We start from the raw sequence: 24,965 nt of genomic DNA on the forward strand, positions 1-24,965 counted from the left end.
TGCAGGTGTGCGCTCCTCCGTGCGCTGTGGCCGCGCCTCCGGCTCGCCTTGGACCCGCCCCCGCGGTGCTGTGCGTTGGTTCCGCAGCTCGTGCGCACGCGCGGCTTCGCGGGGGCCGTTCCGGCGCCGGTCTCGAGAGCGCGGCGGCCGGAGGGCGAACCAGGACCGCCGGGACTCCGTCGAGCTCCGCGCCACCTGGAGCGCGATCGGTGCAGCCCGCCCGGCGTCGAGAGCGGCCGTCGGCGCTCCAGTGGCGGCTATTACGCGTTACCGCGCCCCCGTCTGTGCCCGGCAGTTTTCCTGTTGTCCATTTCCATGGCCCCTCAGTCCGCCGACGCGCCTCTCTATGGCACTTTAGTCCTCCGAGGTGCCGCTCAGTCAGCCGACGCGCCTCTCTATGGCACTTTAGTCCTCCGAAGTGCCGCTCAGTCAGCCGACGCGCCTCTCTATGGCACTTTAGTCCTCCGAGGTGCCGCTCAGTCAGCCGACGCGCCTCTCTATGGCACTTTAGTCCTCCGAGGTGCCGCTCAGTCAGCCGACGCGCCTCTCTATGGCACTTTAGTCCTCCGAGGTGCCGCTCAGTCAGCCGACGCGCCTCTCTATGGCACTTTAGTCCTCCGAGGTGCCGCTCAGTCCGCCGACGCGCCTCTCTATGGCACTTTAGTCCTCCAGGACGCCGCTCAGTCAGCCGACGCGCCTCTCTATGGCACTTTAGTCCTCCGAGGTGCCGCTCAGTCCGCCGACGCGCCTCTCTATGGCACTTTAGTCCTCCGAGGTGCCGCTCAGTCAGCCGACGCGCCTCTCTATGGCACTTTAGTCCTCCAGGACGCCGCGCAGTCAGCCGACGCGCCTCTCTATGGCACTTTAGTCCTCCAGGGCGCCGCTCAGTCAGCCGACGCGCCTCTCTATGGCACTTTGGTCCTCCGAGGTGCCGCTCAGTCAGCCGACGCGCCTCTCTATGGCACTTTAGTCCTCCAGGACGCCGCGCAGTCAGCCGACGCGCCTCTCTATGGCACTTTGGTCCTCCAGGACGCCGCGCAGTCAGCCGACGCGCCTCTCTATGGCACTTTAGTCCTCCGAGGTGCCCCTCAGTCCGCCGACGCGCCTCCCTATGGCACTTTGGTCCTCCAGGACGGCGCTCAGTCAGCCGACGCGCCTCTCTATGGCACTTTGGTCCTCCAGGACGGCGCTCAGTCAGCCGACGCGCCTCTCTATGGCACTTTGGTCCTCCAGGACGCCGCGCAGTCAGCCGACGCGCCTCTCTATGGCACTTTGGTCCTCCGGGACGCCGCGCAGTCAGCCGACGCGCCTCTCTATGGCACTTTAGTCCTCCAGGACGCCGCTCAGTCAGCCGACGCGCCTCTCTATGGCACTTTAGTCCTCCAGGACGCCGCGCAGTCAGCCGACGCGCCTCTCTATGGCACTTTAGTCCTCCAGGACGCCGCTCAGTCAGCCGACGCGCCTCTCTATGGCACTTTAGTCCTCCGAGGTGCCGCTCAGTCAGCCGACGCGCCTCTCTATGGCACTTTAGTCCTCCAGGACGCCCCTCAGTCAGCCGACGCGCCTCTCTATGGCACTTTAGTCCTCCAGGACGCCCCTCAGTCGGCTGACGCTCGTCTCCACGGCACTTTAGTCCTCCAGGAGCCCAGAAGTGCCCGCTCAGTCCTCCCACGCTCGTCTCTATAGCACTTTAGTCCTCCAGGAACCCTCTCAGTCCTCCCACGCGCCTCTCTATGGCACTTTAATCCTCCAGGACGCCCCTCAGTCAGCCGACATGCCTCTCCATGGCACTTTAGTTCTCCACTACGCCCCTCAGTCCACTGACGCGCCTCTCTATGGCACTTTAAGTCCTCCAGGACATCCCGCAGTCCGCCGACACGCGTCTCCATGGCGATTTAGTCCTCTAGGATCCAGGAAGTGCTCATCAGTCTTCTGGAAATCACCTGCTTCCAGCACTCTTCTAAAACCATAAAACATGATTACCAATTAACCACAAAAATATCTGAAGATTGCAAAAATAAAGTGACGCCTGCAGAACTCTCTTCTCTACAGCAACAAGTAGACAGAACTTAAACAAAAGCGGTAAGAGAATCACCAGAGGCAAGTGCCCAATGGAAATAAAAATGACTGTTGCTTTGCCTGCTGGGAACTTAAGGCATAAGAAAAGGAGCTCCTACCCCTGTGGCCACCTCTTTGTCTTCGGGGGGGGTTGTCCCCGCCCCTTTGTCCAGGGGACTGTGGGAAGGGCAGTGGGCGGGGCCCGATGGCAGTGGGCGGGGCCCGGGGTATATGAGCCACAGGCTCGGCTCAGGAGCTTGTTCTGCTGCTGGGCTCCTCTGGGGTTGGTGCTCTGTTGGTCCTTCACTTGGCTGCAGCTTTGGGGCAGGCATGTTTTGGTATTTAGGGAGGCAGAGGTAAGAAGGCTGAGCTAAGACCTTCAGGACCAGTACACATCCTGCCACCTGTATAGTAGAAAGTTGACTGGTATGCAGCTTTTTTGTTTCCTTTTTTTCAGGTCAGTAACTTTGTGATGAGTGTTTAGGGGATGCCCAGATGGTTTAATAGTGTGCTTTCCTGTATTCTAGGAGTGCTGCATTTTCCTAGAATTCCTAACTTTACTGAAGATGGGCCAGAGGTTTTTTCCACTGGTTTTGCAGTATGCTGTGTGAGTTGCTGATCTTGTTTCTCTTAATTGGGTTGATGATGAGATTATATTGTTTGGGTTAGGGTGAGCATTTTGTATGCATCTGCATATTGTACTTTAGCACTTCTCAAGAAAGCAGCAGGGATGTAAGGCATAGTGTCATTCAGGGTATGGCATGGCTCATCACCTTTCCCCATTGCCCAAAGAGTGCCGTGGTGTCCCTAGAGTTTTTGCAGCTTGCAGCAGGCCCCTCGTAGATTGTGTCAGGGCATTACTTATTTTGTGGGTCTATAGCAGAGCCCAGAGTCCGTGGGAAGACAGAAGATAGGAGGTGCCTGCTGAACACAGGGCATGGCTCAGAAGAGCAGCTCCTGAGGAGTGGCTGACACAGGGGTTTCAGGGTTGCAAATATAGAATGGGAGCTGTCAAGAAGAAGTGGGGGTCCTTCCCTGACAGTTGAGGAGAAGAGGTTTCTAAAAGTTTTGGTGCTGGGGGTTGGCTAGGAAATGGAGGCAGGTTCATCAGTCTTTATCATATCGGTTTTGCATTTGGATTTTGGGTGTCAAGAGGGTCTGGTCTGTTCTAGTCCCTTGCATTTGAGGTGAGCTGGATAGTATTGAGGAGGAGCATGGGACTGGTGATTTCACAGAAATGCATAAATATTCATATTTACATATGACATAAATATATTACATATTATATATTACATATTCACATAAATGTCATAAATAATTGCTGCTGCAGCCTCTGACTCTAGAATCGGCGTGAAACAGGTGAGCGGATTGCCATGGCACCTCTGAGGATGAGGGTGCTGTAGAAGAGGTTGGCCTCTACTATCAGGGTGGTCACTGCTGGAGCCATGGTTTCTTTTTGTTTTACAGTTGAAGAGGAACCTGGTGACTGCAGGAACACATCAGTTAGCTGTTTGTTGTGGGTTTTTTGTCAAGGATGAATTCAGACCCCTGGCTGTCTGAAAGCTAAGTAGAGGCACAGGCGCTGGAGGGGGGGCCAAGGTTGACAGTTTCAGGGAGGAGTTTTCAAGTCAGGGTAGAGCAGAAGGCTATCCAGGAGGAGTGTCCTCTGAGTAGGTAAAGGGAGTGGGTTACTCTTCAGCAAAAAGCTAGTGTGTGCTGGCAGGGCAGTTCTGGCCTGTGTCTGTTGTTGTGTAGTTTGTGTGCTGTCTTCTGTGTCTTGGACTTTCCTTAGGTTTTGATATCCTCGTTTCTCTTTGCACTCAAGGGGCACAGCATGTGCCTTGGGCAGCCCCTGTAGAGTCTCGAATGCCTGTGCTAATTGGCAGAGCACCCAATGGGCACTTCTTGCATAACAATTTTAAAGTGCAGATCGGACTTGCCTCTTGGAAGTTTCTAGATGGTCCTCTTCTGCAGCATTGTTCGTGGCTGCATGAGCAGCTCTGTTCTCTGAGCTATAGCAGCTCTAGCCATCTGCTTTTATGAACTGGGATTTCTTCCCTGCATCCTTACATTCTCAGGTCTTGAAGCCAGGCTTCCTGCACATATGTCATCTCCATTTTGACAGGAACTTCTTGGAATGGGCTGTTACATTTGACTCTTTTATGATTTTTATGACTTTGCCACAGAGCCTCCTCACGTCCGTGCTGTGGCCATTGGTCTTCTTGCCCAACAGCATCTCTTGTCTGAAAGTCATTCTTCTTGTGGAGAGTTTTCTCTCATCTTGGAGTCACGTTGTTGTCTATAGTGCTGTGTGGTGTTGGGCTGCACGTGGGTGTGTTTGGCGTGGAGTTGCCCTGCCTGGGGGTGTAGAGTCAGGGGTAGGTGGAACAGCAATAAGAGTCTATGGGTAATATGTTGATCTGCCAAGACTGTTTAGCCAAAGGTTGTACAGTCATCTGGGATCAAGCAGCCATTGGCAGGGACAGTCATTTCCATAGTGTGTTATGGGGATGATTGGAGCCTCCTGGGAGGGCCTGTTTGGCAGTAGTGAAGCAGATTGAAGGTGTTAAGGCTTGTATGTGTGGGGATTAATGTTGGGTCCAATTTTTTTTAATGGCAGGTTGTAGTTGGAGCCTAGATGATATTCCTAAATGGAAACAAGACCCCTGGAATTGTTCAGCTACTGATCAGCATCTGGGTGACTTGTTTACTAATTTTTTCAGATGCAGAGGGACAAGATGTGCACCAAAGAGTCATGGAGAAGGCAAGCGGGACCCTGTAAGAAGGTGGGTCAGTTCACGGTGCTGGAGGGAAGATGTGACTGGTGGCTATATCATTATATTATGGCTTGGTGGTGGGGTGTGGGTGTGGTTTTTTTTTTTTTTTTTTTTTCATTTTGAAGGTATGAAGTGATGAGTAAAGCAGGATATTGGCACCGGATGTGACTCTCGGGCAAGGTGGTCAATGAATAGCGGGCTGAAGCAGCAATTCTTCTCAGATGTTATATTGTGGGTGAAGTTTTTAGTGTCCTTTGTGTCTGTTTTACAGGTAGTCTGTAAGCCTCAAAGCAGCAGCCCAAAACCATGGAGGGCAGGTGGGCGAGAGGCCAGGGTAAAGGAGTAGGAGACAGGAATGGCTGTAGGCAGGCTGAGGTGTCGGGCAGTATGTCAGCATATGTCTTTTGGTTGGCTTTTTTTTTTTCAGGTGCAGGATGCAGGCTCAGAGGGACTAAGCCGCATGCTGATGAGCGTGCTGAGAAGGTGAGGCGGTTGTGGGCTATATTGGTGTCTTAATAGCGAAGTATTATACGGCAACCTGGTTAATTATTTATCTTCTGGTTTTGCAGGTGCCCTGTGAGCCATCTTTGGAAGTGGGTGAGCATTAGAGGTGAGCCGAGGCAGCAGTGAGGAGGAGCTTGTGGCTGGTGATTTCTCACATGTGCAACAGTAATTTTGTTTCTTGGTATCTCAAGCAATGATGGCCACAGCATTTGACTCTGGAAGGAGCAGGTGAGTGGAATCCCATTGCGCTTTTGAGGAAGGGGAAATTGTGGAAGAGGTTGGCGGTGGCCTCTCTGAAACTTCTTGCTGTCACTGTTTGGTTTTCTTTAATTGTAGATGATGATGAACCTGGTGACTACAGGAATGTCCCAGATAGTCGATGTGCTGTTTTTTTTTTTTCTGTCGACATCGGATTTAAGACCTCCAGCCCTCTGAAAGCTAAGTTGAGTGGCCAGGGCTGGGGAGGGGCTGGAAAGGGAGAAGTTTGTGATTTGCAGGGAGGCCTCTTAAAGTTAGAGAAGGGCAGAGGGCTGTCCTGGAGCCATCCCCTTTGAGCAGGTAAAGGGAGCGGGTTAGTCTTCAGCACAATGCTAGCATGAGCCGGGCAGGGTGGTTCCAGCCTGCATCTGTTGTGTTGTTTGTGTGGTCTGTCTTCTGTGTCCTAAACCTTCCTTGGGTCTCGATGCTCTCTTTACACTTGAGGAGCACAGCCTGTACTTCAGACACCATCCCAAGAGTCTTGAATGCCAGAACTCATTGGCACTGCCCCAGTCAGGCCCCACTTTTCTTGCATTATAAGCTTAAACAGTGGATCGGCCTTGCATCTCGGAAGTTTCTGAGTGGTCCTCAACTGCAGCATTGTTCCTGGCTGCATGAGCAGCTCTGTTCTCTAGCCATCCATTTTCAGTGACTGGGACTTCTTCCCTGCATCCTTAAGTTCTTAGGTCTTGAAGCCAGGCTTCCTGCACGTACATCTCAGTTTGAGTCACTTGTTGTCCCGGACCATTACATTGTACTCATTTCTTGGGGTTTCCCTAGAGCCTTCTCGTGTCACCATTGTGGTCTTGCAGGTCTTCTTGCCCAACAGTCGCTTATGTTGGTGTCATCCTTCTTGCTGAGAGTTTTCCCTCATTTGTGAGGTGCATTGTTTGTAGTGTTCTGTGTAATGTCGGTCTGTGCTTGTGTGTGTTTGGCTCGGAGCTGCTCTGCCCGGTCATGTAAACTCTGGGGTAGGTGGAACATCAATAGGAGTCTATGGTTAGTTTGTTGATCTACCTAGATTGTTGAGGCAAAGGTGGTACAGTCAACTCCCATCAAGTAGCCATCAGCAGGTTGTGTGGGCAGCTCTTTAATTAATGGGGTTGTTTTGGGATGAGCAGAGCTATGTGGGAGGGGCTGTTCAGCAGTAGTGAAGCAGACTGCATCAGGAAGATGTTAAGGCTGCTTTGTGTGGGGTGTAGTGTTTGTATGTTGTGTGTTTGTTTTTTTTTTTTTTTTTTTTAATGTCAGGCTGTAATTGTACTCCAGATGATGGTACTTCTAAGGCAAAACGAGACCTTTTTGAGGGTGTGCGTGTGTCACATGGGGTTCCCCCTAAAAGAGGCAGTTCACAGCCCAAAAAATGCCTGAAAATTCATGTGGGGAATGTGTGTTTAAAAAAACAATAAAACCTGTATATATGGGTATGAGGCATTGAAATAAAGAACAATTTCTCATTTTTATACATATTGAAAAATATGAGTGTATGTATATAAAAAGGAGTTCAAAATAAAAACCTCTATCTACTATATTATATAAAGGATGTTATTGTATTAAAAGATCTGTCCCATAGCCAATTTTTGCCTTCATGGTTCTCTCTCTGTCTCGCTCCCTGTTGCTTCCTCCTGTCTGATCCGTAGCCCATAGCTGTTTTCTTTCCCCTGTGGCTCCCTTTCCCTGTTTTTTCACCGCCCACCCTTCTCTGCCCTGTAGCAGATTGCTGTTGCATTGGGTTTAAGTGACAAGGTTTTGCTGGCTGAGTTGTGGCGGGCAGGGGTGGGTTCTGTGAGAAGACACCAGAAGCTCCCCCCATGTTGGGCACAGCCAGCTCAGAGAGGGACCTGCCGCTGGTCAAAGCTGAGCCCATCAGCAACACTGGCCAGGAGTGGAGCAGAGAGTCCCTGCAACACGTGGCGGCCCCGCTGTTGGAGCGGAAAAAGAGTGCGAGGAGGAAGGAGCAGCAGAGACAATGTGAGATGAACTGACCACAATCCTGACTCCCTGACACCTCCATTGTCTGGGGGTACGATGTAGAGAAGTCGTGAGTGAAGATGATCCCAGAAAAAGAGAGGGGTGGTGGGAAGGTGTTTTTTTTAAAAATTTGTTCTTATTTCTTATTTGATTGACAATAAGTGAATTTCCCCAAGTTGAGTCCGTTGTTTTTGTGACTATGAGCGATCTCTTTGTCCTTGTCTCAACCTACAAGCTTTTTCATTTTAACTTCTCCCCTTGTCTTTTTGAGGAAGGGCAATGATAGAGAGGCTGGGTGGGTACCCAGGGGCCAGCCAAGGTCAATCCACCACAGATTACTTCTATTAAGCTTTGTGTCCTTGTCTTTTAATACTTGACTATGTTTCTTTTACCCAATCTCTTTTGAAACTTTATTTCTCTCTTTCCATCCCTTTCTCTTAAATTCTTGCTTAGGTTTGTTGAACCCAGTTTGTTTCTAAAATTTTCTTGCTACTTTTCCCTCTCTCTGTCTCCCCAAATTAATTTTAATTTATTTCCCATGTTCTTGTACCCTGTCGCTTTTCATAATTCTCTTCCTCGATCTCTTTCTATGCACTTCTGCATACCTATCTTTTAAGTCTTCGGTAGGATTCTCATATCCTATGCCTTTCAAAATTTTGTGTCTATATCTCCTCCTAGCCATCTCCCTGCCTATAATTCCCAATTCTCCCCTCTATTTTCAGCACACTGTAACTTTTTTCATTTTTTTTCTGCATCTGCCTGTCATTTTTTTGCTTATGTTTCTTGTACCCTGTCGCTTCTCAAAATTTTCTTTCAATGTGTACTTCTGCCAGGGTCCCTGTTTCTATTTTGTATTTCTTGACCATATTTCTTTTCCCCTGCTCCTGTGTGTTGTCTCTTCTTATCCTGCTGGTTACTTCCACCTCTCTCCCCTGGTCCCCATCTGTCTCATTTTTTTTCTCTATCTCTCGTGGTTTTTTTGCTTTTTTCTTCCCTTTTGTCCCTCTGTCCTGCCGCCTTTGGGCATTGAGCCTTGTAGCCAACTCACTGCTGGGATTTCTTGGGCATGTTAAGGAATAAACACTTCCTGCCTCCTCTGCGCCCCTGGAGGCACTTGCTGCCCCCAGGGTGCAGAGCTCATTGCTGGGGACAGGCTCAGGGGAGGGGGTGATGTGCTGTGGGGCTTTGGCAATGGCCTCTCTTCCCAGTGGGCTCCAGCTGGGGCTGAGGCAGCCCAGGTGAGACCCATGAGGGGAGGATGGGCTGGGCTGGGCCAGGCTCAGGTTCAGCCAGTGAGGCTGAGGTCGCAGCTGGCTCTGCTGTGCTGAGGGGCCTGCCTGGCCATGGCTGCCTGCTGGAGCTGGCTGAAGAGTGACACAAAGTGGGTTCCACAGGCATGTGCCTCCAGCAAGGCACAGACGGTTCCCACGGCAAGGAAGGATCCCTCCCAGCCATCCCTGACGGAGCGCACCACCAGCACAGAGCGCCAGGAGCTCGCTGCCTCTGTCGTCTGCATGTGTGAGCCACCGTGCCTCTGGGAAGCATAGTGGGGGAGGAGTTTAATGGTATGCTTTTTTTTTTTTTTTTAAATTCCAGGTACACTGCATTTTGAGGAATTCACAACTTTACGGAAGAGGGAGCTGTTTTTTTTCAGCGGGTTTGCTGTATGCTGTGTAAGTTGCTGATACCGTTTTTCTTTATACGGGTGATGGTGAGATTATTTAGCAGGGGGTAGGGTGAGCATCTCGAGTCCTCCCTTTCCCCCTTACTTTCCCACCATCCCCCACTTCCTCATTTCGAACCCCCCTGCTCGCTCTCACCTCTTTCCCCATTTCCCCTTTTCTTCTCCTCTTTCCTCCCCCGTCCTCTGTCTGCCTTTCTACTCTTTCCCCATTCTCCCCCTTGTTTCATGTCACCCCTTTTCTCTCTCTTTGCTCCTCCACGTCCCACCTTTCCACTTCCTTTACCTTTTATTCCCCCTGTTCCAAGTCTCCCCTTTCCCCTTTTCCTCTTTCAGCCTTCTTTGTTCCCTCTCCCCCACATTCCTCTCTGTCCCCTCTCCCCCCTTTCCCTATGTGTCACTCACTGCCTCCCCCTTTCCTATTCTGTCTCTCTTTCCCTTCGTTTCCCCATTCTACCCCCAAGTGCCCTGTCAGCCCTTCCCCCGTCTTTGTTCCTCCTTCTCTCCTGTTCCCCCCTTTCTACTTCCTTTACCCTTTCTTTCCTCTGTTCTGTCTCCCTTTCCCCACCTTTTCTCTTGCAGCCTCCCCTGTCCCCCTTTCCCGTTTCTTTTCCCATCACCCCTATCCCCTCATTTCCCCTGTCTTCCCCCCCAGTTTCCCCATTCCCCATTTTCCTTTTCTTCCCCCTGTTCCCTTTCCCTTTCTCCCCTGCCCCCAACCTGGTCTCCCATTTCCCTTTTCTTTCTCCCCTGTCCCTCTTTCCACTTTCTTTCCCTTTGGCCTGTCCCCTGTCCCCCTCTTCTCCCTTGCCCTTTTCTTCCCCTCCTATGTCCCCACTTTGCCCTTTGTTCCCCGCTTGTCCCACCTTTTCCCCTTTCTCCCCCAGGTCCCCATTCCATCTTTTCTGCCTCTTTCCCACCCCACATTCTCTCTTGCCCCCTCCCTTGTCCCCGCTTTCTCCGTTGTCCCCCACGTCCCCTACCCATCCTTTCTGTTTCTTTCCCCGCGTGTCCCATCCCCGCTTTCCCCTCTTCTCCCCCCGCCATACCCCTTTCCCCCATGCTTCCTGTCCCCAGCTTTCTGTCTTTTTTCCCTGCCCCCTTTCCCATTTCTTACCCCTGCCCCCTTTCCCATTTCTTACCCCTGCCCCCTCTTTCTCTCTTGCCCCCCTTTCCCCCTGTCTTTCTCCTCTTTTGTCCCCCCTTTTGTCCTCCCTGACTTTTCCCTTCAGACTCCTCCCGTCTCTACCCTTTCCCCGGCGTTCCCCTTTCTCGCACCCGTCCCCTATCCACCTTTTTCTTTTTCCACCCTGTTCCCTCTCCCACCTTTCTTCCTTTCTTTCCTCCCCATTCCCAATTTTTCCCCTTTCTTCCCCTCTACCCCCTTTTCCCCCCTACCCACCTTTCCACTTTCTTTCCCTCCCGTCCCCTTTTCCCATTTTATCCCCCCTGTTCCCTGTCCTTCCTTCCCCGCTTCCTTCACCCCTTGTCCCCCACTTCTTTCTTTGGCCCCTTTCTTTTCCTCCTGTATCCCTTATTCCTTTCCCCTGTCTGCCCTTTCCCCTTTCTTCTCAGCCAGTCCTCTCTTCCTCCCGTCCCTCTTCCCCCATTCTTACCCTGTTGAGCCCTGTTCCTCCTTTCCTCCTTTCCCCATTCTTTCCCCCTCGTGCCCTCTTCCTCCTTTCCTTCTTTCCCTGTTATTTACCCCTTGTCCCCTCTTCCTTTTTTTATTTCTTTCCCCATTCTTTTCCCCACGTCACCTCTTCCCCCTTTCTTTCTTTTCCCATCCTTCCCCCTCTACCCTCTTCCCCCTTTCTTCCTTTACCTATTCTTTCCACCCCGTCCCCTGTTCCTCCTTTCCTTCTGTCTGCTTTCTTTCCCCATGTCCCCTTCTTCCCCCCTTCCCGTTTCCTGCTATTCCGTTCCTTCTTTCCCCATTCTTTGCCCCTTCTCCCTTGTTTCTTTTTCCCCTTCCGTCTCCATCCTTCCCAGCCGCTTCTCTGTTGCATCTTGATATTGTTCACCATTCTTTTTTCCTCATTGTTCCTGTTCTTTCTTTCCTTCTTTCCCCATTCTTTTTCCTCTGTCCCCTTTCTGCTTTTCTCTTTCCTTCCTCATTCTCTTCTCTCTGTCCCCTCTTCCTCCTTTCCCTTCTTTCACCATTCTTTCCCCCCATTCCCTGTTCTTCCTTTCCTTTATTCCCCATTTTCCCGCCCTCTCTGCCTTCTTTCCCCCTACTTCCCCCACTGTTCCCTGTTCCTCCTTTATTCTTCCCCATCCACTCTTCTTTCTTCCCTTCTTTCCTCATTCTTCCCCTTTCCATATTTTCTTCTTCCCCTTTCTTTCCCCTGTGCCTTGTTCCTCCATTCCATCTTTCCCCCTCGTACCCTCTCTTCCACCCCGTCCCCATTCTTTTCCCCCATTCCCTGTGCCTTATTTACTTCTTTCCTTCCCTTTCCCACCACCCGTCTCCTGTTCCTCATTTCTTTCTTTTCTCCATTTCCCCCATTTCCTGTTTCCCCTTTCCTTCTTTCCTCGTTCTTTCCATGTCCCATTTCTTCTACCACAATATCGTTTCTCCTTTCATTCTTTTGCCTCTGTCCTGTTCCTTCTTTCCCCATTCTTTCCTGCCCATCCCTTGTTCTTCCTTTCCTTCTTTCCTAATTCTTCCCCCCATTCTGTGTCCCCTTTCCTTCTTTTCCTGTTCTTCCCCCATATCGCCTGTTTTCCCTTTACTTTTCCACATTATTTCCCCGTATTCCATGTTTCTCCTTCCTTTCTTAATCCATTTATCCCTCCTGTCCCCTGTTCATCCTTTCCTTCTTTCCCCTTTCTTTTTCCTCCGTCCCATGTTCATTTCCTTTTTCCCCATCCCTTCTGCCTGTTTCCTCTTCCTTCTTTCTGCCTTCTTTCCTTTCTGTGCCCTGTTCCATCTTTCCTTCTTCCCCCATTCTTCCCACCCTATTCCCGTATTTAGCATTTCTTCCTCCTCTGTCCTTTTTTTAATCCCCCATCCCCTCTTCCTCATTTTCTTTCTTTTTCCTCCTCCTTCCTTATTTCCCCAATGTTCTCGTTTGTCCCTTGTTCCTTTTTTCCTTCTTACCTCTTTCTCTTCCCCCTCATTCCCTGTTCCTTTTTTTCTTCTTTCCTCGTTTTCCCTCCTGTTGCCTGTTCCCCTTTTCCTTCTTTCTGTGTTATTCTCCCCCTGCCCCCTATTCCTTCTTTCTGTCTTTCTCTGTTCTCCCCCTGCGGTCCCACACTTCCCCTTTATTCCTCGCGTGGCCTCTTTCTTCCCACGTGTCCCCTGTTCTTCCTTTTCTTCTTTCCCCATTCTTTTGCCACTGTCCCCTGTTCCTCCTCTCCTCCTTACCCCATTTATCCCTTCTTTTCCCTGTTTGTCTTTTCTTTTTTACCTTCTCCTCCTCCTTTCTTTATTCTTTCCCCCCATCACCTCTTCCTCCTTTCTTTCTTTCTCCATTGTTTCTTCTCATCACCTGTTCCCCATTTACTTCTTTCCCCAGTCTTTCCCCACTGTCACACATTTTCCCATTTGTCCCTCCCTGTTCCTTTTTTTCTCCCCGTCCCTTTTCTTACATCCCCATTTTTCCCCCGTCCCCTCTTCCTCCTCCCCATTCTTGCAACCTGTCCCTTTTTCTTTTTTCCCTTCTTCACCATTCTTCCCCCACCTATTCTGTTCCTCTTTTCTTTCTTTCCTCATTCTTCCACATCCCATCCCCCCTCTCCTTCTTTCTTTTTATCCCTGTCTCCCCTTTTCTCCTTCTTCTCTCCATTCTGTTCCCCTTTTTCCTTTTCCCTGCTTTTCCCGCTTTGTACCTGGTCCCCCATTTCCCTTCTCTTCTTCATCTGTCCCCTCTTTCTCCCTTTCTTCCCCTCCCATGTCCCTGCTTTGCCCCTTATTTTCCCCCCTTGTCCCCCCTTTCTCCTACAGGTCTTCTATCCATCCTTTCTGCCTCTTCCCCCCTGTGTCCTCTGTCCCCCCTTCCATCTTTTCATTTCCCCCCCAACATACCCCCTTTCCCCATTCCCCCTGTCACGCCATTTCTTCCCCCTGTCACGCCATTTCTTCCCCCTGTCACGCCATTTCTTCCCCCTGTCACGCCATTTCTTCCCCCTGTCACGCCATTTCTTCCCCCTGTCACGCCATTTCTTCCCCCTGTCACGCCATTTCTTCCCCCTGTCACGCCATTTCTTCCCCCTGTCACGCCATTTCTTCCCCCTGTCACGCCATTTCTTCCCCCTGTCACGCCATTTCTTCCCCCTGTCACGCCATTTCTTCCCCCTGTCACGCCATTTCTTCCCCCTGTCACGCCATTTCTTCCCCCTGTCACGCCATTTCTTCCCCCTGTCACGCCATTTCTTCCCCCTGTCACGCCATTTCTTCCCCCTGTCACGCCATTTCTTCCCCCTGTCACGCCATTTCTTCCCCCTGTCACGCCATTTCTTCCCCCTGTCACGCCATTTCTTCCCCCTGTCACGCCATTTCTTCCCCCTGTCACGCCATTTCTTCCCCCTGTCACGCCATTTCTTCCCCCTGTCCTCTGTCCCACCCCTTCCCCCTTTATTCACCCCCTGTGGCCCCTTCCTCCCTTTCTTGACGCCCTGTCACCCTTTCCCTGTCTTTTACCCCTCCCCCCTTTTTCTCTCTGCTTTTCTGCTCCCCTTTCTCCCCTGTACCCCTTGTTGCATTAAGAGGCAAAGTAGTTTTGGCAGAAAATAAACTGCCTTGCATTCTAAGACTCCTCACTGAGGTGGGAGGCTAGGTGTGGCTAGGTTTAATTTCTGAGTAATGCTCAATTCACCACTATCAGTCCAGTCGTGTTTAATATATTAAACTGTTATGATTCTGGATACACTAACAGCGGACTGCACCTTCAGTCTAGTCATGCTCATGAACTAACACGGCCACTCTCAAGTCTTTGGTCGCGTTCGATGAGAAACTGAAAGGACTAGCTACTTAAACAGTGCAGTTTATTTAAGCAACAGATATATAGGTTCTTATGGGTTGCCGGCAATAAATACGCTGTCTGCAAAGCACCTGCAAATAAAAGTATTGTTAATTATACAAAACGCATGACAAAGTTATAAACTGGCTATAAACGTAGGAAACAAACCCTTTAGAGAGATTTCTAAGTTTCCCGAGGAAGCACTCGGTATAGTCTAAGTCTTACCCACAGGCGTCCCTATGTGGGGGAAGAAAGGCTCAGCTTGTCGATGGGTCCCAGAAGTCAAAGGCAGCCTGTGATGGAGTCCTCCTTGATTTGTTCATGATGGTGTCTTCCCTGATATCCCCCCTTTCTTGGGCTATTTTTATACTATATTTTACCTTCAAGGTGGAGTTTGAGTGACTCTAGTCATAAATACCTTTATCATGATTGCTGTAAAATTATCTCGCCTCACATTTAAAGGTATAGTTTACAAAAAATTCAGGGCACAGACTCAAGGAGGAGTGGTCGCACCTTGGAAGCGGATAGCTTTTGGGATGGAGGTGTGTTTTGGTGTTACAATGACACTATAATGAGCAAAGTTTGCACAAAGGACAGCATTTTGTCAAAATTTGACAGACTGTTGGCTCAGGGTAGTAAGTATGCAGCTTATCAGTTCCATAGGACCATCTCGTTCCCGTATCTGCTGCGTTATCACAGAGCTTGGCTGTAGAATCTCCACCCTACTCCATCCTCCGTGTTGCTTTGCAAGCAATATTGTACAGGGACTTGCAGATGTAGTGGATTCTTTGTATACCAGCTGCGGCTGTATTCTACCCTAGAAACTTTTTGATTTTATACCTTTCCTTAATGTGTGAACAATACTGTTTTTTGATTATTTTAGTAGTTATTCCAGACCCCTTATTCCCCTCCCCTTTCTGCTGATTTCCCTTTGTTCTCCCCCCATCCTCTCTCCACTTCCTTCTTTCATTATTCTTCCCTCCCTTTCTGCCTTTTTTTAACCCCGTCTACTGTCCCCCCCTTACCGTCTGCTTCCATTATTCTTCCCCTTTCCCCCATTTCCTTTTTTCTTTCCCACTGTTGTTTCTTGACACCTTTCTGTCCCCCCTTTCTTCCAGTCCTGTTCCCTTTTTCCCTTTCCACGTTTTTTCCCACTTAGTCCCCTGTCCCCCTTTCTCCTTTCTTCCCCTCCCTATCCTGTCCCCCTTTCCCCCTTGTGCCACCTTTCTCACCCTTGTTCCTTATTCATTCTTTCTGCCTTTCTTTCCTCTCACTTTCCCCCCTTTCCTTTCCCCCCTTTTTATTCCCCCCCTCCATCTACTTTCACCATTCTTTCCCTTGGTTCCCTGTCCCCTCTTTCCCCTATATTTGCTTCTCCTCCTCCTTTGTCCCCCCTTTCCTTCAGCCTCCCCTGTCCCCCTTATTCTGGTCTGTACCCTGTCGCTCTATTCCCTTATCCCCCAACTCCCCTTTCTTCCTCTTCCCCTTTCCCTGCCTCCTTCCTCTCCCCCCCCCTTTCTTCCCTTTTCTCCTTCCTATTCCACTATCTCTTTTCTTCCCCTTTTACCATTTCAGTGCCCTTTCCCCTTTCCTCCTTCCCATTTACCCTGTTTTCTTCTCCTTTCCTATTCCCCTATTGCCTGTCCTCTTTCCCTTTCACCTTTCCAACTTCCTGTTTTCTATTTTCCCTTTCCTTTTTCCCAAATCACTTTTTCACCTTCCCCGGTCTCCTTTCCCCATTACCCTTTCTATTCCCTGTCCCATTTCCCCTTCCCTATTCCACCATCACCTCTCCTCTTCCCCTTTCTGTATTCTTATTACCCTATTCCCCTGTTACCCATCCCCTTCTTTCCCTTTTCCCTCTCGGCAAGTCGCTTCGGGTAGCGATATGGATTGCAGCATCAGGGATCCCACCATCCTGGCACCCCCCTTCCCCCCCAAAACAAAGTTAAACCATCTGAGGATCTCTTATTTTGATGATTTTTTTTTGGGTAAACAAAACTCTAAAGAAAGTTAAAATTGTACAATTTATAAACTGACTTGCATTGTTTAAATTGCAACTCCCATATATCTGTAGCATACAATGTATTAGGTGTACTTAAGCAGTTAGGTATTTTTTCTATATCTTTACTAAAAGAGCTAACTGACTGCAATGGGCTTCCCCCCCGCCCCCCGATATTTTGACAAAGTGCTCTACAGTACTTTATTCTGTCTCACTTTCAGTGGCACATTTCCCCGGCAGTCCAGTAGCATCTCGCTTGGGCAGTGCAGATGGCCAGATATCCCTCCTCATTGCGTAACACACAAAAATCCATAGTCAAATTATAACCATGTATTTTGGACATAGATAGTTTAATGATATCAACTCACAGCTGTGCAAGTTAAATTAATGCCAAAGGAAAGACAAATACTTTTATACCGTAAGTATTTTTTATTGCCTGTATATAAACAGAGGCACATCTTTTCAGCAAAAGGGAAGGGACAAGGCATCCTTTTCTTTTAGTTTTTGCATATGAGCCCAGTTGCTTTTTAAGTTTTTTCCTACTTTTTCCTCTGTCTCCCCAACCTAATTTTAGCTTCTTGCCCATGTTTCTTGTATCCCATCCCTTTTCATCGTCTTCCTACATCTGCCTCTCTGCAGTTCCATGTACCTGTTTTAATTCCTGCGTATGATTCATGTATCCTGTTGCTTTCAAAATTCTGTCTCCCACTAGCCATCTATCTATAATTCCCAGTCCTTCCCTCTCTGTCCTGCACCCTGTCACTTTTTACACTTTCTTTTTACATATCCTTGTCCCTATTTGTTAGTTCTCACCTATGTTTCTTGGACCTTGTCGCTTTTCAAAATTCTTTTTCAATGTCTCTGTCCTGCATCCTATTTCTATTTTCTATGTCTTGCCTTTGCTTCGTTTTCACAGTCGCGGTAGAATTTTTCTGTGCCCCTTGTCTTGTCTCTTGTCTTCTTGTCCTGCTGGTCCCTCCCACCTCTCTCTCCTGCTCCCTGTCTCTCTCATATATTCTTCCATCTCTCTGTCGCTGTTTTTTTTGCACAGTCTCTCCTCTCCCTACGTCGCAGTCCTGCTCCCCACTCCTCTCTTGTTTGCGGCATCCTGTTTCCTGCCTTCCTGTCCTACACCTCTTCTCCATGTCCCTCTGTCCTTTCTGCTGCTTTTTTCTTCCCTTTTGTCCCTCTGTCCTGCCGCCTTTGGGCATTGAGCCTTGTAGCCAACTCACTGCTGGCCATGACTGCCTGCTGGAGCTGGCTGAAGAGTGACACAAAGTGGGTTCCACAGGCATGTGCCTCCAGCAAGGCACAGACGGTTCCCACGGCAAGGAAGGATCCCTCCCAGCCATCCCTGACGGAGCGCACCACCAGCACAGAGCGCCAGGAGCTCGCTGCCTCTGTCGTCTGCATGTGTGAGCCACCGTGCCTCTGGGATGCCTCATGGGAGAAGAGCATCGAGGCACCCACCACAGACTCCTAGGCAGGCAAGGGTCAGGCTGCCAGCACCACTGAGGAGCAAGGGGCAGAGAGAGATGCCTCTGGGCCATAAAGTCTCCCACCTGCGCCAGGAGCTGTGGTGAGTCACATGCCCTCTCATGTGTGTCCAGGCCCTTCCCTGCCATGCTTCTCGTGATCTCTGCCCGTGTCCTTGCCTGTCCTAGACTCTGGCTCCCCAAAAGTTCTTGCTCTTCTGCCAATGCCACCCTGTACTCCGTCCCCTTCTCCATTTCCTTTCTGTGCCTCTGCCTTCCCAGCTCCCTATCTGCTATTATTTCATTCTTCCCACACTGCCTTCTTCACTATTGCTTGTGAAAATTGCATTTGTAGGTCTCCCTCTACCCAGTGACCCATCTCTATTTCCAGTGACTCCCTCTGCTCCACCCCCCCATCCCTCTTCCACTGTCCTCTGTCTGTGGCTGTTGGTCCAACTCTATCTCCTGCTATTTAACTTTCTAACTACCTGTATGGCCAGTGCCCCGTTGCTTTCCAAATTTTCTTTCTGTGTCTCCACTTACCCAGGTCCCTGTCTGTGTTTTTTAATTCTTTTTGCCTGTCCTCTACTTTGTTACTTTTAAAATTTTGTTTCATTGTCTTTATTTATTCAGGTTGCTGACCCTATTTTTTTTCTCCCTCTTTTCTTGATCTGTTTGGTTTTTAAATTTTCTTACTATGTCAACTTTTATCCAGTTTGCCATCCTCACCTTTTAATTTTTCCTGCCTTTCTCTTACCACCTCACTTTAAAATTCTCTGTCTACTTTTAGGAAGCTGCCAATACTGATTTTTCTTTGTTCTGCATTGGTTTTGTACTTCGTTGCCTGTAAACATTTTTTAGTTTGCTGTCCCTATGTTTTTATCTTTTTTTCCTTTCTTTCCATAACCACTCTTGCTTTTAAAAGGTTCTTTCTGTCCACTTTTATCTCATTCACTGTGTATATTTTTAATTTTTTTATTTCATTAATGCAGAGCCTTTTTAGAATTTTCTTTCTACATCTCCATTACACTTTGCATTCCATATTTCCTAGTTATTTCCTTTTGTTTCCCCAATCCCCATCACTTCTTAAATTCCTTACTTTTATCCTGTTTATCTTTATTGCTTATCTTTTCTTTTAATTATTTCTTGTCTTTTCTTACTGCCATCGCATTTAAAAATTTCTTTCTACATCTGTTTTTGTTCGCCATCCCTATTTTGTAATATTTCTCTTTATTTACCCTACCAGCTAGCACTTTTTAACTGTTCTTACTATGCCTACTTTTGTTCCCTTTGCTGTCATTTTAAAATTATTTATTGTCTTTCCTTAGTGCTGTTGCTTTTTAATTTTTCCTTCTACATCTCCGATTTAGTTTGCCATTGTTATTTTGTAATTTGTTTCCTTGCTTCTTTAATCATGGATGCTCTTAAGATTTTCTGTCTACATTTATCTCCTTTGCCGTCTTCAGTTTTAATTATTTCTTGTCGTTCCTTAGCACATTCTGGTTTTTGATTTTCTTTCTACACGTTTTGAGTTCACTGTTTCTATTTTTTAATTTTTTTCCTTATTTTCTTAATCCCTGTTACTTACAAAATTATGTTTGAGCTCTTTCCCTCAGAAACCCGTCCTCAGGTTTATTTGTGCCTCAGAGCCCTCCTATCATCCTCTGCACCACCTAGGATGCTTCCATTTGGTCCCCGGCCTCCTGAGGACGTCTGTACTCCATTGCAATCCCCCCCGGACTTCCTCCTCATGTCCCTGTACCTTCTTTGGTCTCTCTGGCCCATTCAGAACCCCTCTCATGGTGTCACAACCGCTATAGATGCCTTCAGGGTTGCCCTCAGTACATCATCATCTTTGTCGTGGACCTCGCACACCCCTCTCCTTCCCTCAGAAGGCTTCCCGACTCCATATCTGTGAGCCGGTGTCCGACACTGAAGTTTTGCTTAGCATAAGCACCTAGACTGGCGAAGCGTTACCTGCAAGATGTAACCCAGCAACATAGCAAACTGGCTGAACTCCTTCTTAGTCCTAGAAGGATGGATAGTAGTTTTGTTTTACTTTGATACATTGTAACTTAACTAACACAATGAAATTGTATAAGTAACATCAAGGAAGATTATATGCTTAACATTATGAACTACGGTGACCGTTATGATCAAAGGAAAGGGAACTCTAATTCTTGGAAATGAAAAAAGGGACCATGCTATCCCAAGTCAGCAGAAGGAGGATAAAATACAGGTGCAGATGTGACAAAGAGGTCACAAAACCAGGTCAGAAGGTAAAAGCATTTGCACCAAAACTCCAGTCATCAAAGAGGACACGTAATGGCTGAACAATTTTATCAGAGATGAGACACACGCTTGTCACGTGAACAGGGGCACAAACTGCTTATGTCATAGATTTTGAGGCTTTACAAAGCACAGGAAAAATATTGAGGGGGTCCCTCTTCCGAGGTACCCAGCTCAAGCTGTATTAAACCGACTCTGTGACAGAACCCAGGTCTGAATTGTCCTTTACAGTTGGAGGCTAAGACTGGATCCAGCCGCACCCAGACTCCTCTCCGAGAAGGAGTTTAGAAAGCAAGGGAGTCCAGTCTGAACCTCACTGCTTGTCAGGAGGGTCTTCCCGGGCTCTTCTTCAACACCCAGCCCCATTCTTCTGTCTTCTTCTCCTTCTAGCCCTGCCTCTATTAGTTCCCTGGCCTCCAAGGCAACATTTACTCAGTTCAGATTCCCCCTGGATTTAATCATCATGCTTCCTATCATTTTTCTGTCTCTCTGGCTCCATCGGGACTTTTCTTCTCCTGGTCACAATGCCCCCCAGGAGTTTCCTGGCCCTCCACATCCATCTCGTAGCATTTTAGGTGGGTCCATCTTTGAGTCGTAGAGCTGTCATTTGTTCCTCTATGCTACCTAGGATTCCTATGTTCAGTCCCCGGCCGCATGGGAACATCCATACTCCCCTCAGATGATCATCCGAGTTCCTCCTTGTCCTCCCCAGCCTTCTTTTGTCTACCCGCCCCGCTCGACGCCTCTCCACCCTCACTAAGCTTCCCAAGACCTTCCTCAAACTCCACAGCCTCTCCTAGCATTTTACCTCCCTATGTCTCTTGTTCCCTGAGAGCCTCTTGTCTTTCTTTGCTACATGGCACCCCGTCATGTTTCTCTCTGCCATCAAGGGCATCTCCGTTCAGTTCCTCTCTCATTCATTCATGTAGTTTGCCCAGACCCCCTCCCAAGACTCCTAAGCCCTCGCTGCGTCTCTGAGCCTTCTTTTCCTACCCTGCCCCCTCATAATGCCCCTGCTTTCTAAAGCTGTGTCCTCCGAGTCCTTTCTCATACCCCACAGCACTGTCAGCACTTCAGCTCCCTTTTGATTTTGGTTTTTTTTTTTTGCGCTCTTCAAAGTGCCCTTAACTTCCTCTTTGCTGTTTAGGATGCCTTCATTCTGTCCCCAGCCCCCTAACATCATCTGTACTTTGCCAAAATCCCCTTCAGAGTTCTGCCTTGTTATCTCTGAGGCTTACTGGTACTCTCCCACTCCCATCACCGAGCTCTCATGAGACATCCCCTATGCCCCAGAGCCCTATTTTAGTCCCTGAGGGCACTTTGAACCCCTCTTTTCCCCTCAGAACCTTTCCAGAGTGTGCAACCATTAACCCCATCAGTCTTTTGGTCCTCTCATCTTTTTGGTGCACTTGCAGTCCGTTCCGAGGGCAACCATATTTTGCTTGATTCCCTTTTGAGCTCATCATATCCCAAGACATCTTTGGTTTCTCTGGCCCCTTCGGGACCTCTCTAATCTCTCTGACAAGGCCTCTCATTCTGCCAGAGCCTTTTCCAAAATCATCTCTGTGCTCTAGAGCAGTCTGTTTGGTTTCTGCATTATATTATGTTTCTATTTTGTATCTGGTACCCTAACAATGTCTGTCATAGGCTCAGATCTTTTCTTAGCCTTTATCTACTTTTATCAATATGTCTGCCATGATTATTTTTGTTGCCTTTTACAACTTATTTTTGTTCTAGCTACTTAGACGTTAATTAACGTACTTTATGCAGTTTCAGGTACATTACTTATATTTCCATGCTTTTTTGTTGCTTTCTGTGTTTTGTGACTGAAGTAGCACTGTTGATTAATTAAGTCAAAAAGAGATCATCTATATGACTCAAAATTGCTGCTAATTTAGAGTAAATAACTTATTTTGCAGAGGAAGATATTGTTGAGAATGTTTTCTCATAGAATCTGATTCTGTTTTGTCATTCAGTCCCATCCAGAATACAGTTCTGGCAGAAGCTCAGTAACACACATGGTCTTACTAGAAACAAAGAATAAGCCCATAGTAGTATGCTGGCATTTTTTTTTTAATGATACTCCAGTACATAAATTGTGGTGGTTTTTTTCTATCTATGTTCCACAAAAAAACCAATCTAATTGCCTACCTGGTCATGTTGTTGATATAATAGATAGAGTTGTAGTAAAACAGCAGGTATCTCTTCTTCCAGGAAAGGTCACTCTTCTCCTTTGCTACCTCACACATTGTAAACTTAAGGCAAATAACAAAACATGCTGCTCCTCTGGGCACTTTTATGCTTCTGTGGGGTTGGCCCCGCCCTTTACCCAGAGGATTGTGGGAAGGGCAGTGGGCGGGGCCTGGGGTATATGAGCCACAGTGTTGGGTCAGGAGCTCATTGTGTTGCTGGGCTTTTCCAGGGTGAGGGGTCTGTGGTTTGTTGAGTAAAGTGCAGCATTGGAGCTTTTTCAGCTGTTTCAGTAGCTCTCTTAATATTAAGACTAGTATAGGTAAGAAATTAGAGGTAAGACTTTTCAACTAATGTAAGGCTTAATGCCATATATAGTAGAAAATGGACTTGTATGTTACTTTTCTTGTGTGTTTTTTTTTTTCAGAACGGTGGTTTTGCGATGAGTGTTTAGTGTGGCTAGGTGGTTTAATAGTATGTCTTTTTTTTGTTATTCCAGGTGCTGTGCATCTTACTGTAATTCCTCACTTTGTTGAAGATAGAATTCTGTTTTCTTTCTAGTTTTGTACAACACTCTTTTAGTAATTGTTTTTATTAGCCTTAATTGGTCCAGTTATGAGATTATTGAGTGGGAGTTAAGATGAATGTCTTGTATGTGTATATACATTGTATTTTAGCACTTTGAGGAAGCGGTAGGGATGTAAGGCATGTTGCCTTCCAGGGTATGGGACAGCTCATTGTCTTCCCTGGTGGTATGCAGAGTATCATAGTGGCCCTAGAGCTGTTCTGGCTTGTGGCAGGCCCCTGGTAGATCATATCAGGGCTTCACTGATTTCATGGATTTGTAGCAGAGCCTGGAGTCTGTAGTAATACACAAGATAGGAGGTGACTGCTGAACACAGGGCAGGGCTTGGAAGAGCAGCTCCCAAGGAATGACTGATGCAGGGGCTCAAGCCAGCCAATGGAGGGCAGGAGCTGTCAGGAAGAAGTGGGGTCCTTTCTTTGATGGCTCAGGAGAAGAGAAGGGGTTTCTAAAGTTTTGGCGCTGGGGGATGGCTGGGAAAGGGAGGCAGGTTCACGATTCTGTCTTAGACAAGTTTTGCAGTTGGGTTTGGGCGTTGATGACATCTGGTCTGTTCTAGCCTCTCACATTTGAGGTGAGCCCAATAGTAGCGAGGATGAGCACAGAACTGGTGATTTCACATAAGCGCATTGGTAATGTTGTGTTTCTTGGTATCTTAGGTGCCATAAATAATTGTCACTGCAGCTTTAGCCTCCAGAATCAGTGTGGAGCAGGCGAGCGGAAGGCCATGGCGTTTGGGAGGATGTGGGTATTGTGGAAGAGGTTGGCATCTCCTCTCAAGATGCTTATTGCTGATGCTGTGGTTGCTTTGGGGATTCATGTTTTTTTTTTTCCTTGCAGAGGAAGAGGAGGAAGCTGATGACTGCAGGAAGATATCAGATGGCTGTTTTTTGTGGATTGTGTCAAGGATGGTTTCTGACCCCTGGCCATCCACAAGCTAAGTTGAGACACTGGTGCCCGAGAGGGGCCAAGGGGATGAGGTTGACAGTTGCTGAAAGGGGTCTTTGAAGTTAGCGTAGGGGCGAGGGCTTCTCCTGGGGCACTGTCTCCTTTGGGCAGGTAAAGGATGTGGCTTACTGTTCAGTGTGATGCTAGCACATCCCGGGCAGGGCAGTTCCAGCCTGTGTCAGTTGTCATGTTGTTCGTGTGGTCCATGTTCTGCGTCTTAGACCTTTCTTGGGTCGCGAGGTCATCTTTTAAGCTCCAGAAGCACAGCGTGGCGCCTCAGGCACCCTCCCTAGGGTCTCGAATGCTTGCACCCCTGCGCATAGCACCATTCGGCTGCTGGTCTTCTTGCGTTCGAAGCTTAAAGCATGCTTCGGTCTTGTGTCTTGGAAGCTTCAGGACAGCCCACTTCTGCGACTGGGGCTTCTTCCCTACATCATTACATTCTTAGGTCTTGAAGCCAGTCTTCCTGCGCATACATCTTAGCAGTCTTGACAGTCCCTCCTTATCACAGATGATGATGATGTAAACTTTGTTTCAGGGTCTTCCATAGAGCCTCTTCACATCACCACCGTGGTTTCCAGGTCTTCTTGCCTGATGGTGACTTCAATCCAGGTGTCATCCTTCTTGCTGGGAGTTTTCTCTCATTCTTGAGGCGTGTTGTTTTTAGTGTTCTGTGTAGTCTTGGTCTCTGATTGTGTGTGTGTGTGTCTGGCTCGGAACCCCCCTGCCCAGGTGTGCAGAGCTCAAGGCAGGCAGAATAGTGACAAGAGTCTATAGTTAATATGTGGATCTGTTGAGACTGAGGCAAAGGTTGGGTAGTCATCTGGAATTGATTAGCTCTCAGTAGGTTGGGTGCATGGGTGTTTCATTAGTGGGTGTTGGCATAAGCAGAGCCAAGTCAGAGAGGCTGTTTATGGATAGTGAAGGAGATAATATCTCAAAGATGTTCAGGCTGCTTTGTGTGGGGTGTAATGTTTGTGGGCTGGTTTTTTTTTTTTTGATGGCAGGCTGCTGTTGACCCTAGTTGAACAGTGTTTCTAAGTAGAAAGAAGATCTTTGGAATTAAGCTACTGCTCCGCATTAGGGTAATGTTTGATATTGTTTGGTTGGTTTTTTTAGAAGCAGAAGGATGAGATGGGCAGAGTGACTCAGGGGAACCGAGAGGAGCGCCGTACGGAGGTGGCTTGGCATGAGGTATTAAAGGGAAGATCTGACTGGTGGCTCCATGAATACAATTGGGCACTACTTCTTTTCATGTGAAAGTA

General features: G+C 48.3%; 1 long non-coding RNA gene across 2 annotated transcripts; it reads left to right on the forward strand.

Moving 5' to 3' along the window:
- Window positions 1–1,449: 1,449 nt before the first annotated feature.
- Window positions 1,450–24,592, forward strand: LOC134521165 (uncharacterized). Of its 2 annotated transcripts, XR_010072664.1 has the most exons (7): window positions 1,450–2,082; window positions 4,782–4,844; window positions 5,263–5,318; window positions 5,405–5,567; window positions 9,165–9,241; window positions 17,507–17,794; window positions 23,593–24,592. It is a non-coding gene; the product is annotated as an uncharacterized LOC134521165 (long non-coding RNA). The 2 variants fall into 2 exon arrangements; XR_010072665.1 differs by lacking the exon at window positions 1,450–2,082 and having other exon boundaries at window positions 4,577–4,844.
- The last annotated feature ends 373 nt before the right edge of the window (window positions 24,593–24,965 follow it).

The sequence above is a fragment of the Chroicocephalus ridibundus genome, chromosome 9 (genome assembly GCF_963924245.1).
Source record: "Chroicocephalus ridibundus chromosome 9, bChrRid1.1, whole genome shotgun sequence".
In the NCBI taxonomy this organism is placed as follows: Eukaryota; Metazoa; Chordata; class Aves; order Charadriiformes; family Laridae; genus Chroicocephalus; species Chroicocephalus ridibundus.